The sequence below is a fragment of the Mchenga conophoros genome, linkage group LG1 (genome assembly GCF_057382185.1).
Source record: "Mchenga conophoros isolate Kocher_MC1m ecotype Shallow Benthic linkage group LG1, M_conophoros_male_GT1.1, whole genome shotgun sequence".
NCBI lineage: Eukaryota > Metazoa > Chordata > Actinopteri > Cichliformes > Cichlidae > Mchenga > Mchenga conophoros.
Window position 1 is genome coordinate 31,971,834 of NC_140526.1, and position 15,467 is coordinate 31,987,300.

General features: G+C 39.1%; 1 protein-coding gene across 1 annotated transcript in view; it reads right to left on the minus strand.

Moving 5' to 3' along the window:
• The window catches only part of kcna4 (potassium voltage-gated channel, shaker-related subfamily, member 4), a 55,152-nt gene that overhangs the window by 34,797 nt on the left and 4,888 nt on the right, over positions 1 to 15,467 (minus strand). The gene's annotated exons all lie outside the window — the stretch shown is intronic.

The following is a 15,467-nucleotide window of genomic DNA, read 5'->3' on the forward strand; positions in this document are numbered from 1 at the left end:
GTTATGTGTGAGACTATTTCCTAGCCCAGACCAATTCGCTGTGGACTGGTAGGTTTTTTATCATGTAGGTGTGAAAGTGCCCTGAATCTCAATGTAACAAGAAAAAAAGAAATGTACGTTTAATTCCCCAAATCTCAATCTTCATTCCCTTCACTCGAGTTAGGAGAAAGGGATTTTAAGATCTTGGTTTACAGCAGAAAAAGTCTAAGAGTTTGCTTCAATGTCTAAACGAAACCACAGCTTTTCCTAACTTTAACAAAAGGCCCTGAATCTTTTTTTGTTTTTTCAGCCGATCCTGTAAGGGTCTTAGGACTTGAATCCCTCAAATGCAACTTGGATTGGAACTGTGACCATGCAATGGCTAAAAAAAGAAGAAAGAAAAACAAAGAAAAACAAAACAAAAGCAAGCAAACAAAAAACTAAAATCTATGAATATAATCCACGTTGTAATTATATCCCTGTCACATTACCGAGAAAACTAATTAGCAGGACGCAGACATGATTTCTTGAAGAGAAATGGACTGCTGGATACTTCACTTACAGTGATTCATTTGTTGGCCGGCTGCTGCTTTGAATTAACTTTTGTATAAAATCCTTTCAGCTCTCTTTCTGTTTACACTGACTGAAGCCTGCAGAGAGAGCTGATGGACACAGTGCACCGTGATGTTTCTGTTCAAACTCTACTTTAACCTCAGCTATGCAGCGGACTGTAATTCAGGTTTTAAGCAAACGAAGTCCGAGAAATCTCACGGGACATGATGAAATCAGTGTGAAACGTCTTAAGCGTTTTAAAATTTCCCGTTTTACAAAGATTTAAGGCAGCTGCAGGTAAAACACATGGCCTGAAAACCAACATGAATACAATCACCAACTGTGCTCTGCTGCTGAAGTAAAACACCCACATCAGCCATTCATGCGTTCATTATCTCTAACCAAACCAAGGACCTTCTTGCTGTGGGATGATAGTGGCGAGCACTGAGCCGCTGCGCTATCCCACCTACATAATTTAAATACATTATGTTGAATCACATGCAAAGAGGGACTGTACGAGGGGAAAGGAGTGAGGAGCTCATCTAGGTGCTGACAGATGTTCATTCTGACACTGATGGGTGAAAAAAATTGGCTTTGTCCTGAAGAGAGCCAAAGACAGCAAAATGAACTCCAGCTATTGTTCTCTGCAGTCCACAAGTACCCAGATCTTTTATTTAAATAAAAGTATGTGAATGCCACATGTACTTGTATGTGTAAAGCAGCCATTAAAGCTGGCACATGATTTTACTGTGTACCACTAAAAGTTTAACATAAAGAGACAAAAAAAAAACCCAAAAAACTAGTAAATGTTCTGTTTTATTTCTGGCTTCTGGATTTTTCTTCAGAATCTGTGTACCGAACACCTGTAGAAGTTTTAAAAAGTTAAGGACACATCTTCCGCGTTTAACGACGACTGAATGTCTGTTTGAATCTGATCTGGCATAACTGGGCACAGAAATCATTTATATTCACACAGTGAAAATTACTGTTTGTGCCAATCTGCACCTCAAACCTCCTTCACTTACTGTAACTCGAATCCAATTGATACTATACAATAAACATTTAAAAATCAAATCATTTGCATGGATCAAGATGATGTGCGTGTGTGTGTGTGGGGGGGTCTTGGTCTTTGCAGACCATGAAAGTGACTCATCCTCATGTAAGCAAGTCAAGTCCTGGCATGCGGATTGGTCGCATACAGCGCACACACATGCACATACACAAAAATGCACTCATGCACACCCGATGAGATATACCCCAGGCCCTTTAGAGCGAGCATTAGTCACTCCACATAAAAGCATCTAGTCACTCCAAAGCAGGAGAGCAGAGAGAACGAGTGGGAGACGAGGTCTGTAGAGGTCCGGTCACGGCAGCCATTTTCCAACACATCCAAATGCTGCTCGGGCAGGACAAAAGCCGAGAACGCTTTAATGTTACAGAGTCGGGCTGAAGTTTACATAATAGCGATCGATAGAACAGGAGACGCCCCCTGATCCAGGCTCATGTGGGATTTGTGTTTTCATTGTCCACACTGAACAAACTGACCACAGGGTGAAACTTGAGGTCATCTGACTGTAATTGATGTTGACTGCACACGTGGCACACTTACATAACTGTATATTACTTATTGCCTTTTAACATTTGTGGTCGCTACACCATCCAGGACTAGTCAGAAAGCTATGTGAATCAAAGGTGTGCATTCAGTTCTGCACAACTCTCTTTCGGTTTGAATTCGAGCCCTGAGTTCAGCTGTCTTTGTTCAATAGCACCGCAAGTGGGTGATACTCTCTGAATCTGAAATGCCTGTTAGATAATGGTGATGAACTACTTATTGACAGTGCTATCAAACAGTGTAAGATGTAATCACTGAGACATTTTGTAAAGCTGCTGGTATCTGACTGAGCAGGAAAAATGCAGAAATGCAAACAGGTTTCGGGGGAAAGCAGTAGAGAGATTATTAGTATTCTAGACTGTTATATTGTGGGTGATGAATACATTTACTGCTCGGTGCAGTGAGATTTCTAACTGCAGATGCACGTTTTGTAGGACAAGTCACTAAGCTGTAGCAAACCACAAAGCACACAGCTTTCCAATTAATGTACAGTATATGTAAAACGACTCTCGCTAGGAGTGCACGAGGCACTTTTTTTTTAGGGTGTGCTTCTGGTCAGTTTACCACCCGACTGGAAGATGTTCTGCTTTCAACCCTGCAATGCAAAGTGTAAAATATTACATGAGTTTTGAAGACCTCTATATCGTCATTGTTATTTTTTTCCCCTGTGAAACCAGATATCCAATCAGACACATGCAGTGCTATTACGAGGAATAAACGCTGGACAACTGATACAAATTAAAATTCATGCATGTACATTTTTTTGTAGCATTATGTCAACTGTAACATAGTGCTACAATTAAGGCACCCCCAGGTGCAAAACTACTGAAAATAGCTTAATGGTTAGGGTGGAGTGATACTCTGGCTGTGTGGATGTGTGGGTTTCCTGTGGGTATTCTGGCTTCCTGCCACAGTCCCAAAGACATACATGTCAGGTTAATTGGTAAATGACTACCAATGTGAGGTAAAGCGCTTCAAGAGTAAAAAATAAAATGCATATTAAAGTATTGTTAAAGATGTGACTTAGTCTAAAGAGCCTTGGAAAATGTGGATGGATGCATATATATGGATTAGACTAAGCCACACACACACAGTCACATATTTTTAAATACAGCTAGAACTGTTCAAACGAATTCCCTTTAAATCATCAAAATGTGTTCCTTTTTTTTTTGGTAGTAGTAGGGGATGTCTGTGTTGATTGTTCAAAATATATATAATCTAGCAAAAACATTTCTTCATTTATCAAAAGCAAAATGTGTTTGGTTGTACCTTGCTTGCCCCTAGTTTTGTTGCGGTAATGAAGCGCTCTTTTGATAACTACTTAAAGTTGGCTCTTCATCTGATTGATCGGCATGAAGAGAGTTGTGCTATGTCCATGTCTGAATGTCTGTGTCTTTTCTAGCCCCTTCAATCCAAGCACTTTTTTAGGTACACTAACTTAAAGCTGCATTAACAGATTATTGGGAAATGCTTTAAGTATATTAAACAAGCTGACAAATATGTGATTTGCAACAATATTAGCTCTGATAAGGCTGGCATGCAGTTGCCCCTTCTTTCACGTCTATCCCCTCACTGGAGTCATGTGTCTGCTCAGTTGATAAATTCAAGCCTGCTATTTCCTATCCTTTGCCCTCTTTGAGTCTTTGACTTTCTTCCTCGGTCTGTTTTTAACTTTGCCTTGCTGCTATCTGTTGCTTGATTGCAGTAAAAGTGATTGATGAGAGCAATAGAGCCATGTAGACAATTTGCAGCTTTTGTGGATAAATCAATTATCTAAAAGAGGCTAGAAAGTTGCACATCAATCCAGCACGCACATTGCACACAGTAATTTGAATCAATAATGGAGAGCATGTAGCTCTTTTGGTTTTCATATAATATTGCCTATCATTAAATTAAATACATAAGGTCCAGCAGGCTTAGTCTCCAGAAATATTAAGAAACACTCCTCCACACTGCTGCTTTAACACGATTAGGTCTGCATGAAAAGCTACTATGATATTTGTTTTAACATGTTATGTTGCTAATGTTGGGGCTGCGTGATGCTTCAGAAACACTTAATACAAAGCTTCAGGATCAGTTTATGCTGTGGGCTACAACTGCAGTGTCTTCACTGCGTTAAAAGGGTAGCGAAATTTAAATGCACCCTGCAATATATATGTGTGTATATATATATATATATATATATATATATATATATATATGTAACTACAAGTGTCATCTCATTTCCACTCTAATCTAATGAAATGTAGACACTGACATTGTATTAACATGATGCACTGCCTGACCCTAACACCACCTTGTCATCAGGTTTTGTTTGTCCTATCCACTCAAGTCCACTCAAGGAGAATTTGTCTGTTATCTAATCGCGAGTAGCTTGTAGCATTTAGACCAAACAGTTTCGACAGCACACTTTAATTGCACTTCTGACCGCCGCTAAATGTATGAAACACAGAGAAAAGTCCAATGAATCAATACTTTCTTCCTGACAAGCAAATGCACTGGCATAAGACAGACAGAGTCTTATGTTTAGTAATTGCAGCAATGATTTTAGTCTAATCTAGTCTAATTATAATGACATGTATGTACGATTTCAAGCCTAAAACCAGTATTTGGCATATATGTTTGTCCATTTCAGTGCTGACATGCTTGGAGCAAATAACAGTGAGATAAGTCCACTTTGGCAGTACTTGTACCTCTTTAGTAACAGAGAACACAGAGACATCTGGCCTAATGAGATGCTCGGGTTTCCCTGGGTTTGTTTCTTGTAACTGATTTCAAAGACAGCCGCAGCTCTGTATATGGTCAGGACTTCAACCAAGTCCCTTATCTTATAAATATGAACAAAAAAAATTGCAACTTCAAAGAGCATTTGAAAAAGTTAATTATGTTTTACTCTTGGACAGCCTTTCTGTAGATAATACTGACTTTATATGGTGATAAAAATGATATGAACATTATCTGCTGTTCTCTACATTGTGTATCACCTTTTGTGGCTGATCTCACAGTTGTAGCCTCAGAAAATAAAGAGCCTTATTGCACCTTTAGGGTATAATGGCTTGTCACTGCGGCATTACACAAGCACTGCTGCGCGCACTTGGCAGGCAGTACGTATTTGTACTCTTGTCATTTCCAGTCTTGATCTTCATCAGCGTCGTAACTCTGCTGACAATTTTTGTACTTTAATGCAACTGTACAAAAAGTGACTGATTAAAAAGGGTGAAAATGTATCTTTAAATACCTGACATTTGTGGCACTGATATGCAGAAAAACATACAGAATGAAAGGGGGAATTAAATGCTTTTCAAATAGCTACATTAAATTAAAAAAAAACAAAAACCTTGAAATAGAAGTGTAAAATGTATATTTTACCCCATTTCATTTCCAATGCGTCCAAGCATACTGTCTTCTGATATTGGTAATTTTTCTTAACTGTTTGGGAAAATAAATCTACCTTTTTTGGACTTCAGAGAGGTACATGTAGTTATCTTTTGGTCCAATAATTAGCCCTAGGGGGTTGCATTTGTGCATTTGTACCTAAATAGATTTTCAATGTACAGCTTAAAATTCTTTATCTTTGAATATTAATGATAAAACTAATTGTAATTCATGGAAACTAATAAACAGCTAGACATAAAAACCAGAGTCTCTATTATCTGATCTAAAGGAACATTTTTAACAAGCGTTCTGCTTGACAGTTGTAGTTTGTGTAGCAGTGGCCACATTTTTAGTTTCAAAAGTTGAGAGCCTAAGAAGTACAGAAATCCAATCTCGAAGTCATCTGACGGCAGAGTAGGCTTTTTATTAGCACTTTTTGATTTATTAGTATTTTTAAACAGTGATGACACAAAGAACACGAAGAATTACTGCTTCCTCTAAAGGCTAAGTTATTAGATTATAGCCTAAGAGTTCTCAGATTGCGACCATCCAAACACTATTTCTGTTTCCAAATATAAATGAAACTTAAATTACCCACGTACGGTTTACAATACAATCTAAAAGTGCATATTTGACTATTTGTCAGGCTTGCCCTTCAGTGATTTTCTGGCACATGCTGATGTCTGTTTCTAGATTTCCACAGTTGATAAACAGCATCTGCAGCCTCTCAAACGTTTACAGGACCAGCAGGGCACCCATCCTCTGTTCGCCAGCTCATCTTCACAGGGAGCAGGAGAGAAAACTTTTTTTTTTTATGGTTGAGCAGCTGCTCTATTTAATCAAATCTGAAGCTTGTTCACAAAAAGCTGCAGCGCTGTGGGGTTTTAGGTACCACTCTGGAAAATGAGGGGTGAAAAAAGCCTCAACTTGATATGACAAATCTTTGAAATGCTTACCTTTCCCAATGCCATAACAAATCTGTAATCCTCTGTTGCCCCAGATTGACTGTGTGTGACAGCAAACTTCATCAACACTTTGACCCCTCATACCTCTGTGTACACTACAGGTAAACTGGCCATTTAAATACTGAAATATTAATCCATTTTTTTAGAAACTAAATAAACTCTGCATTCGAACAAAATGAAGTTAGAATTTTATATTGCAAAGTAAAGACCCTACAATATAGAAAGAAACCCCAACAATCAGATTGCACCCTATGAGGAATTGGCGACAGTGGGAAGGAAAAACTCCCTTTTAACAGGAAGAAACCTCCAGCGGAATCAGACTCAGGGAGGGACAGTCAGGTGCCGCGACCATCTGGGGGTGAGCGGAGGAAGACAAGACAAAAGAGAGACATGGGAGAAAGAGCCAGAGCTTAATAATTTATCAATCAATCAATCAATCAATCAATCAATCAATCAAGGCTTTATTCGCCACATGCAGGTTGCCCTGCAGTGAATTGGGACCCCCACCCCCCCCCCGACCTTGCACACACAACACAGACATCACATGGGGATACAGGTCGGAGATCGGTAGCGTTACAGAAAAACACTGAAATATACACTACAATGGGAAAGTACAAGAGGATAAAAAGAGACCTCTACTCATGCTGGGCTGCTGGGAGGACAGCATGAGAACAGGAAACAAAAAAACTCCTCTGCACAAAAAACACATAAATGTCCACAGCACAACATTATGGAGCACGTGACAAGGCACAGGGTTGGGTGGGGGGTGAGAAGTAATCCAAAGCAAACACAGCAGCCATCCTGCCCAGTGCGGGCCCAGACCCGCCGTGTCCTCCAGGAGGTTGTATTTATCCGCAACACCTTAAAGGTCGGTCAGTGAAAATATTGTCTGACATTAAAGCAGTCCGTGGTGCAAAAAAGGTTGGGGACTGCTGTATTATACCATAACTAACGGAGGTTTCGGGGTCATCTGGTCCAGCTCTAAATATAAGCTTAATCAAAAATCAATATCGGCACTTAATATCTGCCACCTGAATCAAAACTGTTAGCTGGTTCCATAACAGAGGGGACTGAAAACTACTGAAAACTGGAATCAAAAGTAAGCCTGTAGTCTGAGCACAAAGTGCTCTGTTAGGATAATAAGGTACTATGAAGAGGACTGAATGTCCTCTTTATAGGACAAAACAAAAGCAAAAATAAAAACAAACCAGCTTTTTTTTTTCTTTTAAATGCTGAACATGCAACAAGCACCATTTTTAATAACTGTAAGGCAATAACATAAACTGTGGGCGGCGAAATCCAATACGGAAGCATATGAGTAATTAGCAATACAATCTTCACGTCTAGAGTGAAGTAACAATAAAGCCAGAGATGCTGTCAGATTAATGCAGCCAGTTGGAAAGAGGGTATACAGTGGAGGGTGCAGAGAATCAGGTTGCTATTCTTCAATAGAAGGACATTATGTAACTGCTACACGGAAACCACAAGCTGGTTTAAACTTACAATAGAGATGTAATCCCAGGTGTGTTTTATTAACTGCTCCTGTCCAATGGGGCTGTGAATACAGCGGATACATGGAAAACTGGAGGAACCCAACTGTCTTTGTCAAATGCATGATGGGCTGGAGCAATTAGGATGTTGACATGGATCAATTAGCGAGTCAAACCTGTTCAAATTGTTGTTTATCACGTTAAATAAAAATAAAGGTAGTTTACAGTGATAGCGATGCCATATTAACCATTAATTGTTTAATCTTTTAAACAATATGCTCTGATAAGTAAAGATTAGCAATACTCTGGATTTTTCTGACTAAAAGCAAAACCGCAGCACAAATACTGTTGTTATTGCAAAAGTTGCTTTTACAGCTTGCTGGGCTGTAAAAGTATTTCATAAGCTTCATCTCAAGTCGGTCTAACAATTAAAATCAAGTGCATTCTTTATTGAACCGTCCATTTGCAATAAAAGATAATGAATAATCGGAGATGTTATCCAAAACTGTACTTTGATTACAAATGATGCTGAATAGCTCACAAGTACACACAGTACAATAAAAATATACAGCAACCTCCCTCCAGTTGGAGGCAGAGTGCAAGGAGTTGCAGCAACCATCTGGTTTCCCAGAGGTTGCGAGCACAACAACCTCAACCCCTGTGCAACCACTACTGTGACTCAGCCTGGTTGTATTCTGGTTATATTCCTATATATAAAAGCAGAGTTTCTGGGTGCCTGTGTCATTTTCAGTAAAAAACCCCAACCTGCAGCGACTGCATCACTATACTATGAATTTCTTTATTAAATCTATGAGGTTCTGGCTACACTATGAATGTAAGTAATTTATTTGAATTACTCTTTATATAGACTGCAGCAGATTAACAACAAACAGCAGCAGGTTTGTGCTTTTCAGCAATTTATCCCAGTTCATAGCCACAGTATCACAAACAGACTGCATGGAATTGCCAACTTGACCCCATTAAATCAAAAACTGATAGCAGACTGATTTCGTGTTATTGGCATTTTATCACCATGTTGATACACCAAAGTCACTTTGAAGCCAGAAAATAACTGTGAGTGCTTATTATTATTGCACATATGCACAGTAACTTTATCCTGGTCTCCCAACACCGTTTTCCACCTACCGTGACTCCGGCCTTGGTGTGATACGGAACACCGCATGTAATCTTTTTCACTAAGAAGGGTATAATTTTGATCCATTCATAATGACTCAACACGAACCTGTAAGGATCATTCAGAAATCATGCCAGAACATACCCACCATTTGTAAAGCTGTCCACTGGGCTCAATTTGACCGTTTGCCAGATCATGTGATGTATGGTTGACACCACTGGGTTAAAGTTAGTTGGGCAAACTAACTTGTTATTCATATAAAAACTGTTTCAATAATTAAGATTTGTTTTGTTTTGTTTTTACTCTCTGGGATACCATCACCATAGACATCATCACTCTGAAAATATAATAAAGCAATAGACCTTTCAGCCCTATTCTACTTTTTCTGCATAATCCATCATATAAAATTGAATCAAATGAAAAGGTCTGTTTTTAAAACTTGTTTTATTAGTTTTAATGTTTTAATTTTATGCACATTGCATCAAGCAAAAATTAAATTATATATAACGGTCTTTGACTTGAAGAAATTTGTTTAACATTTAAACCTATTTTCTGTATACTCCAGCATATAAAATAAAATATTTTTGTGTTTACATTCACGTTCAAATAGATGCAAGTAAAACACAGCAAAAAATAAATAAAATCAAAGACTCAGCTGCACTGAGTCCTGTCACTCTTAAATCTATTTTCACATGTTTAGCAGGAGTGGTGGGCCGATGCCACAGTGATCCTGTCAATGGGGGGATCCGGGGTTTTCTCTGTGAATTTTACATTCCCGTGGCGGCTTGCTAGGTGCTTGCTCAAAGTTGAAGTTTCATTTTTCAATGTAGAAAGAAGTTTTCCTCCCACGCAGAGTGTACAGCAGACGCTAATGTTTTTGTCACTTTTTACGGAATCAAACTTAAAGTAATTAAGTACGTTCATCCTTTAAACGCTGCATGGTCGTACTCTCTCCCGCACTCCATATTATCCATTGTTGATCTGCACACGTCTGCTGCCACAGGCGTCGCACGCTCGTACTTCATTGTCACGAGACACTATCACAAACAAAATCGCGGTTTAGTAACGCAGTTACGCAGCATGCTTACCAGAAAGTAACAGTAATCTAATTACTTTTTTGCAATAGTAATCCCTTACTTTACTCGTTACTTGAAAAAAGTAATCAGATTACAGTAGCGCATTACTGCCATCCCTGGTTGTTAGGCTATGACTGGATAAGGTTTGTTTGGGGGAGGTGTTCTTAACAGCAGGTAAACTAACCCAGAAATGCTAATCAGGCTTCTTTGCTTGATTAACAGAGCACTTCTTTTCTAATCCTTTCTCTGTCAGCTGTCTGTCTCTCAATTTTCTCTGACCAATTGATTTGGACGGCAGCTCAGCAATACCTTGTTAACAGCCTTCCTGAGTTTAAAGTGATTAATCACTCCTGCATTTTTTGAACTATTTACTAATGATTTTACAGGAACATAGATTGAATTCTTTTTTCAACAAAAGAACAACAATTATCACAAATACTCGCACAGTGACAACAGCTGGGATCGTCTATTGTGCACGTTGGCAACACAGCCGGCTGACAGAGTTTTATCAGGCCTGATTAATGTATTGGCAAGACAGATGAATGGAGAAGCATTCCAGCCTCATGAAATTCCACTCTGTTGTTTGCTTGTTTTCTCTTCTTGTTGCTCTGGATACTTCAACGGAAAAGATTTTATCATTGAGGCATGATGGCTGGTCTATGAGAAGATTATTTCCCATAATTACTTAAAACAGCAAATTAAGGATTCCTTTCTCAAACAAGAGGTCACTATTGTGTTGTTCCGGTCTACGATATTTTGACACATTAATGATTTTTTTTCACAAAGTCATTGCATTTATTTAAAAAAAGAAATGTGCATGTGGATAATGTGGAAACTGTGAGAAGAATAAGAGCTTTTACTCTTCAAATTCCAAATATTTGGTTACCTTTTTTAAAGGAAATGACATACACTGAAAATTGTACACATCACGGTTTGTTTCACTTATTTTGGCTGATAAGACATGTCCTCAAGTGATTGTGTGGGCAAGTAGATATTATTTTTTTGACAGCTTCCCATCTCTACCAGGGCATCCCACTTTACACGGTGATGCTAAGGGAATGCACTTCTTCACACAGAAGTCACCATTCTCACATAAGTGACAAATAGAAAACATAAAAAGGACTTGTTTAGGTCGCTTGTTGGTAATCACATTACAGGAAAAGATGACTTTTTGACCACTGTGGCCACGAAGCATGAAAATACGAGCACTCAAACGTGTTAGCGACACATAACAAAATCATGGCAGGTCCATTCCCTTGATCGGCAAGTGGAGTGAACTGGTGAGAAAAGGCAGCTTTGCACTGGCAACAAGGGGAAACAAATGAAGACAACTTAAAGCTTGGATGCCAGCAATGCACAAATATAAAACTGAAGTGAAATGAGGTCTGAGACTAGTGCCGACTAGTAAAATCATTGCATGCCACGCTAAGTATTGCAGTTTCATGTAGCCCCCAGCATAGTTCCACCCACCTTCAGGCTAAGCCGAGGTCGAATCAACTACTAAAAACAAACTTTCTTTTATAAATGCAAAAACAAAAGCCTCTGTACTGAGCTATTACAGTACAACCAAATATTAAGCAGATATTAAATTTCACCATCAGTTCCTACTTTATTCATTTCCATAATTTCTGATGTCATACTCACAATCAGAGAAACTTGGCTGCATCTGTTTCACGGTCTTCTTCTGTGCCAAAGGCATTACATAAATTCAGGACACGTAGTTTGAATGGCCGTGTAATCAAGCTACTGTTCCCAGAATAAACATTCGTTTGTAGGTTATATGCCAATTATAAGTCATAATAACATCATTGCTTAGTAACATATTAGGTGTTATAAGGTCGTTAAGGTATTAAAATAGCATCATATAAGCTGAAAGCTCAGGTTTCAGGCTGCTCTAAACACTGTTTTTTTTCTACTCCTAGAACTTCGTGATGTCACAGAAAGATACCCCGCCCACCTGCTATTCACACTAAAATATTTTGTTTCATACGCAGGTGATCTGAAGGGCTTGATACTACCCACTACTCAATGGTTTTTATTCCACTTGACATGCTTTACTGCTAATATAGAGTATCTGATAAGTTTTCAAAGTAAAAGACTGAGTCACTGCAGATTAGGTCCTGAAACTTAACATCCTGAAATTCAAACTTCTCTAGTAGAGTCCAAGAATAGAAAATGGAGATGGAAAAGATAAATCACATTTATGGTCAGTAAATATTTTTTGAACGTTTATGCCTATTTATTATACGATTAAAAGAGGAACAATTAAATATATTTAAATAAATAAACATAATTTAAATATAAATATATGTAATATTTGCTTTGTCACTGAACATAGTTTGGTCTTCATTGTAAGTAGACTGTCAAGCGCTCAGTCTGAATATGTTTTATCGGTCTGTCATTGACTATCTTTGATATGTTCCCTGCCTCTTGCCCAGTGTATTCTGGGATAGACTCCAGCCCTCTGTGACCCTGAGTGGGTATAAGCTGATGTAGAAAATGGATGGATGTCTTGGCTGCAGGTAGAAGTCATTTTCCAAACAGCTAAATGAGCCATTTGTCACAGGGGTCAGCCGTGACTTTGACCTATGGTTGTCAGCACAATTTGGCTTCTGTTATGCAGAGCAGGTTGTTTCAGCACAGAGGAGTCAACTCTCACATAAAATGTAGACAATGGACTCAAAGGTGTGAGGAGCTAAAATCAACAGATCATTTAAAACAGAAACCCGTGTGACAGCTATTCCAAAAAAAAACAAAAGACTGAGTACCAATCGATTATTCTTAACCATGGGCTGGATGACTGAAAACCTACACAGACCTCATGGACGAGCTAACCACTGGGTTAGATTTCCCACAGAAGAAAGGCCACACACCATACCTAAATGCATTTGCAATGTTTTCATTGTTTCTGAAAACTATTGGGTGCAAACATTTGTGGATGGAGAGGAGGGGCAGTAGACAAGGAAGAGCGGAGAAAGCAGGGGCAATGACACGCAGGAAACGATCGGAGAAGACTCGAACCCCGGCCCCTGCAGCTCATTTGGTACGTGGGTTGCTAGCTTAACCACGTCAGCTCTAGCAGCACCAAAAAAACAATAATTTTCTAACGCATAAAACATATAAGAGAATTCCATCTTAAAAACCAGACTATTTCTAAATAGGAACATAGCCCTCGCTCAGTTCTCCTGTATGTGTGAGCAGAAAGGTTTAAGAAGCACACTGGACAGGTCACCATACTATCACAGAGAGACAGACAACCACTAATGCTCACGAGATGGCGTAATGACCGTGAAAGCCATAGACAGAACTTTGACATGAATTGAGCTGCGGTTTGGCAGCCTGGCAGATCCTCATGTACTAAATAGGAGTGAAGAAGTTGAAGAATGGAGAAGAAGAAGGGAGGGAGGGTGGGGCACCTACACGAGAATGAACAGATTGCAGAACTAGGGGAACCCATATAGATGGCAGGTGGAAGGAGCGTGATTGGAGGCGTGGTCCTGCTCCTGAAATTCAGATACATAATCTCCAATAAAGTAATCGTTTGAGTCCAAACTATTACATTAGGTTATGCAACATTAAGGTTGCATAAACCACCTCATCCTTTGTGTTTTAGAGCTGCACATCAACAAGCACATTTGTAATGAACTTCAAAAAGTGAGCAAGATTCAGAGATCCTACTTGGCAGCCATGTGCGTTTGCCCGGCTTTGGCTCTGTATAGCAAAAATGTGACCACTAGACTGAAACGCTGCGGTTCACTGTTGTTTGTACAGTGTAGTACACAGGAGCAATGTAGACAACATTTATCAACAAGCAACAGGCAGTGGTATAGTAGTATGGCTGTATTAGCACCTCTTACACGTGTTGGGCTATTATTAGTTCTATCATCAGTAAAGCTGTTGGATTCAGTCAAATAATTAACTTTAAAATCCATCTATTCATATAATGGATAAGAAAAGCAAAACTCACCCCTGTATAACAGAAGCAATAACAAAATCTTGACACTGGAAAAATCTGATGCAGATGAGATTACTCAAACTAGTCTCTGATTGCCAAAAATGGAAAACTTTGAGTTGATAACCTCACCTCATCTGTACTTCCTGTTCTTACATAACCAAATCTGACATTATGTGCTCCTCCCTTTTATGTTCTTTGGTACAATAAAAAGTGGTAAATAAAGCAATACCTTTTGAAAAACAACCATAAATAACTCTCACTTGGTCACATGGCCCAGCCATATGGTTTAAATCTGCACTACAAAGACTCCCCCAGTACGTGGCAAAAGCACTCTATGAACAGTACGAGTCGCTGAGCTTCCATGGCTCAGGATGACACACGCTGTTGCAGTCAACTCAGCAGCTACAAGCCTTAAAATATGCCTGACCCACACAATTTGCATAAAAAATGTTTTGGATTTTGCCTCTTGCCATAAGCCACATTATGTAAGTGCAAAGTGTGAGGTATCAAGAGGCGATGGCCCTGTGCCAAGAGTGTGCTGTGATGCTGTGGGTGCAGGTGTTGAGAATATCTCGCGTGAAGAGTTCCTCTGAGGATAGAAAGCGCTCCGTGAGATAAATTATCACATGCTGATGCAGTGTTAGCGTGCAGAGAAACGCTGAGAAGCAATGACAGTGAGTGGCGAGGTGTCTGGTTCGATTTTATGAATACAGACGCATTTAGATTTGACTTAAGATGGGAACTGAACGTTGATGTCATAGCACCTTTTGATGCATTCTGTAAGTATTCAGAAGACTGAAAAGTCTTGAGACAATCAACTTTTGTTTTCTTGACTTTTCCCAGCATGCAACACAGTTTTTAGAGTTTAAACAGTTTTTTTTGTTTGTTGTTCTTACTGCACTACTTCTCTATTGGAAATAAAGGCCTAATGTGCCTAATGTATAAATATGCGTTAAATCACTTCAAATTTTAAACACAAAGATGTGCTTTAAAACTTGTAGTACTCTGCTTTGATTGCTTATTTGAAAAGTTCAACTGCTTGGCACAGGATGCCTCTTACTTCTCTAAGTTTGACTTATTTCTTGTGCATTGGAAGCTTTTAGTTTCCACATCCCACTTGTGTAAATGGCATATTTAACTTTGACTGGCTCTCAGACTATTTGATGTCACACAGTCCTGCTTGTGCATCCATGTCCTAAACTAAGATTTAGTGTAAGCACTCAGAGAAACTTTCCTCCTTCAGCAGATGGTTGTAAAAACATCCATCTAGTGCCAGACACACACACACAAGCACGCACACACACAAGCACCCGCACATTCAAGTGAGG